The sequence below is a fragment of the Heterocephalus glaber genome, unplaced genomic scaffold (assembly GCF_053883595.1).
Source record: "Heterocephalus glaber isolate CG9 unplaced genomic scaffold, H.glaber_assembly_v1.0 deba00001608, whole genome shotgun sequence".
Lineage (NCBI taxonomy): Eukaryota > Metazoa > Chordata > Mammalia > Rodentia > Bathyergidae > Heterocephalus > Heterocephalus glaber.
In genome coordinates this window covers 13,919,527-13,924,530 of record NW_028258379.1, presented here as the reverse complement: position 1 = coordinate 13,924,530, position 5,004 = coordinate 13,919,527, and positions in this window count along the sequence as shown.

Below are 5,004 nucleotides of genomic sequence, written 5' to 3'. Positions count from 1 at the left end.
CTAACAGCAGAGTGAATGAGATCAAGCCATAGTCCATGAGGTCAATGACAGAGTTTTTAAAATAACCTTGTAAAAAAAATTCTCTCTCTAGGGCTGGGTATTTAGCTCAGTGGTTCTGCCACCTGTCTTGGAAGTGCAAGGTCCTGAGTTTGATCCCTGGTACCATAAAACAAAAATATCTTCATGTCTATACATAAATACTTGCAAAAAAATTATTTCTCGAACCGTTTATGTGTTGCTATTACAGAATGCATGAACCCAGGTAATTTATCTAAAAACATTTATTTCTTACACTTGAGGCTGGCAGTCCAAATTGGACGGGTCCACATTTGGTGAGGGTCTTCTTGCTATGTCATCCCATGGTGAAAAGTTCAAAGAGCATGCAAGAAAGGTTGGGAGAGGCTTTATTCATCCTTGTGTGAAGAACCTGCTCGGGGATAACTAACTTATATCAACCAAAAGGGCATTAATCCACTCACAAAGGCAGAGCCCTCGAGACCTAATCCCTCTTGAAGGTCTCACCTCTCAACACTGTGACACTGGGGATTAAGCCTTCAGCACATGAACTTTTTTTTTTTTTTGGTACCAGGGATCGAGCTCAGGGCCTTGCGCTTTCAAGGCAGGCACCAGAACCACTGAGCTGAATCCCGGCCCCAGCACATGAACTTTGAGGGAGGTACTTAAACCATAGAAGGCTTACATACAAAAAGCACAAATTGCACAGGTATACAGTTCAGTGAATTTTCATAAGCCCAACATAAATATATATATGCCTTTCCATGTAACCAAGCACAAAGATTATTTAGCTCACTGTTCTGGAGGGCCCCAGTCCAAGATTGGACTGCTTCCTCTGTTTCTCTCTCTTTCCCTCCCACCCTCCCTTTTTCCCCTCCTTCCTTTCTTCCCCTCCTTCCCTTCCTTCCTTCTTTCCTTCACTACATAACCAGCTCTTTATTTTTTGAGACAGGTACTTGATCAGTTGCCCAGGCTAGCCTCAAACCTGCCATCCTCCTGTCTCAAACTCTCAAATAACTGGGAATACAGGTGTATGTTGCCACACTCGGTTTGGGCAGCCCTGTTTTTTTAGGCCTCTGCTAAGTGTACCAGATGGTCATGGTGTGGCCTGTCAGAGCACACATCACAAGCCAGAAAGAAGGAAGAGACTGAAATACTGGGGTTCTACAATCCCCTTCAAGGTCACAGCTTCAATGACCAAGGACCTGCCAGTAAGCCCCATCTCTCAAAGGTCCCACCATCTCCCAGTAGTGTCACCCTGAAGAGCAAGGCTTTTTAGCAGATAGTCCGGGGTGGGGAGTGTGCTATGCATATCAAACCAATGCAATACTTTGTCCTGATTCAAATACCCAGGTTAGGGACGGGGATTTAGCTCAGTGGTTTCACCACCTGCTGTGCAAGCACAAGGACCTGAGTTCCATCCCTGGTACCAAAAAAAACAACAAAAAACTCCAGGTTAATTTTTCATTACACTTTATGGGAATAAATCATGCAGTATGCTTTCTGTAGTGCCTGTTTTCTTTCACTCAGTGCTACACTTGTGAGAATCATCAGTATTGTTCAGTGTATTTGTAGATTATTCATTCTCATTGCTAAATACTAGTCCATTTATGCTCCCACACAGTATCTTCTGCCATGATGTGATACAGCCAGGGAGGCCCTCAGCAGAGCTAGTGCCATATATTTGAATTTTAATCTTATTTTTTAAAATAAAATATCCAGACCCATGTACATTGCTATATTAACATAAAAGGGACTACTGCATGTCCTAATCCACATTTATCTCCTGTTACCCAAATGCTTTATTTTTGAGACAGGATCTCACTATGTGGTTCAGGCCAGCCTTGAATTCATTATGTAGCCCTGGCTGGCCTTCAGCTTGTGGTGATTCTCTTGCCTCAGCCTCCCGAGTGCTGGGATTATAGGCTAGCACTACCACACCTGGCTACCCAAATGTCTAAGCATTTGGAGGCCTATGATGAAATGTCTTGCCCACAGTAGTAAAAATAACCGATAAAAGAATAATTTTTCCATCTGTGAGTTTTTGTGTAGGGTAGAATTAAGCCTGGGGTCAGTTATTTTAATAAATGTTGTTAGTAGCCCTTTCTCTTGAAATCAGTCCCAATAATTTTTTATTTCTAGTAGGGAGACACAAGGAATGGTTTAGAGGGAGTGGTTTATTTAATAGTCTTGGGGCCCAATGTGGAGACTATTGCTGTAAGAAAGTAAAGCAGAGGACAGAAGTTCAGGGTAGGGGGCCGAGGATTTAGCTCATTGGTTCTGCCACCTGCCTCACAAGCTCAAATTCCCAAATTCAATCCCTGGTACTCCCCCCCAAAAAAGAAGTTCAGGGTAGATGAGAAAGATTACTTTAAAGGAGGTTCCAGAGGTAGAATTTGTATAGGTGGTGAGACCTAGAATATTAGTGAAATTTGTTACAGGTTGAATTAGGGAGTCACTAAAGTCACAGACTGATCAGTGTTTGCAGTAGCAGATCCAACAATCTGTAAGTTTCTCCCTTTAGTGATGGACTGGGAAATGCAGACTAGGATATTGTTCTTGAAGGGAAAAAGAGAACAAAATAAAGCTAGAAACAAGAAAAGGGTATATAGGCCCAGTCTAGTCATCATGGGAAATCTAACACACACACACACACACACACACACACACACACACACACATATATATATATATACCATGTGCCTCAACTCCTAGAAAATTTGTTTTAATCCATCAACAGGACAGATTCAATTAGCAGCTGATGTTTTCTTTACAAGGGATACAGGTATCCAGGAATCAATTCCTTTAAACTTGAAAGCACAAGGGTTGGTCAACAAGACCTGGAATGTGCCTTCCTTGTGCAGTTGGAGAGATTCCCTCTGTAAATGTCTGTTCCAATAGGCAAAAATCTCCTGGTTATACGTTATGGTGTTTCAGATCTTTCTCTCCTGGTAGAGTACTATGAAATGATTGTTCTACTGGAATATAATTCTTATTCATATCATTAAATATACTTTTACAATATTGAAGTGCATGATTTTTTAAAACTAATTTTGGATGAAAGGAAGTCAGGGGCAAATGCATGGGGAAGCCTTTAATTATTTTGAGTGGTGAGAATTTAACTTAAAGAGACTGGCTCTTAGGTTCAAAAGGACTATAAATAGGACCCTTGGCCAGGGTAAATGGAAAGTTTGCATAAATTTTGTGAATTGGGATTTGAGAGCACATTGGTACACTAGGCCAGAGAACTGGGCATGGTAAGCACAAGACACGTTGTAAGACCAGCCATTTAGCATTTAATTTGAATGGGTTCTTTGGCTGCTGTGGAGCTAGAGGGATTACCCTAGGTAAGGATTACTTTTCTAAAAGGACCTCATCTAGTGTTGAGGCAATGGTTTGTCTGCAAGGCTATGCTTCAACTAAGGGGGAGAAACTGGAAACAATGACTAAAACCTATTTGTGTCTGCGTCATGAAGGTACCTAGTTAGAGTCCATCTGGAAAACTTCAACTGACCCATTGTGGAGATCAAAATTACCAGGGGCTACACTCACTAGTTTTCTAGGATATAATTTAGGACAGATGTGTCAGGCCAGATAAGTGCACCCTCACTGATTCTGCCACACTAGTATTGTTTCATAAGGGTGATCATCATTTCCATGAGCTCGGTTAGTGATTGCCCCATCTCCATGTCAATGCAGAATGGGCCTTGAGGGGCTGTGCAGAAGGAAAGCTCTGCCAGGAAGGAAAGAAATCCTCCTTCTTTACATCTCTTGGGTCTGACAAGAAAGTATCAAGAAATATAGGGTCCTGTAAAGTGTTTAAACCGAACTCTATTACAAAACTTTAAGTCATTACCATGCTTGTCCAATTAAATACATTTAAGGCCACCTATCAACTAGATGCTCCTGTCATTTATTTATTTACTTACTTACTTACTTATATATATTTATTGGTACATTTTAGGTATAAAATACATTTACATTTATCATTGGGTGTTTGTACCAGAACATGATGTATCTTATTTTTTCTCCCATTACCTGTGTGCCCTTCACCCCGTCCACCCTTCCTTATTTACACAGTTTGTTTCCATTTTTTTTTTCTCATAATTTTTCCTTTCCCTTACTTCCTTTCCCCTTCCCCTCCCACCATCCTCAAACCCTTGGACCTTTTCTTATTTCAAATTATCAGTTATTCATTTTAATCATTTTCATCCTTATTTACACTTTCAATTTCTCACACTAGAGAAACTATTCGGTATTTACACGTGTGTCATATTTATTTCACTTAAGAGTATGGCCTCAATGTGCATCCATTTAGCTATAAATGTCTCTAGTTTCTTGTTCTTAATGGCTGAGTAGTACTCCATTTTATAAAAAAGCCATATCTTCTTTATCCAGTTTCCAGTTGATGGGCACTTGGGCTGTTCCCAAGCTTTCGCTATTACAAACTGTGCTGCTATGAACATGGGTGCACATATTGCTGTGGTATGATTCTTTTAATTCTTTGAGGAAGATTCCCAGTAGGGGAATAGCTGAGTCAAATGGGACCTGTAGTCCTAGTTCTTTGAGGTATCTCCATACTGATTTCCACAGTGGTTGCACCAATCTACATTCCCAACAATGGAGAAGGGTTCCTTTCTCTCCACACCCCCACCAGCATTTGTTATTGGTTGATTTCTTGATAGCAGCCATGCTTTCTGGGATGAGGTGGAATCTCAGTGTTGTTTTCATCTGCATCTCTCGAATGACCAATGATGTTGAACATTTTTTCATATATTTATTTGCTGTTTTTACTTCTTTGTCTGAGAAATGTCTGTTCATTTCGGATGCCCGCTTTTGAATTGGGTCTTTGAATTTGGGGGGGGGTCTGATTTTTTTCAGTTCTTTATATATTCTTGATAGTAGACCTTTGTCTGAGCTACAGCTGCTAAATATTTCTTCCCACATTGTAGGTTGTCTCTTAGCTCTGATGGTGGTTTCTCTTGCAGT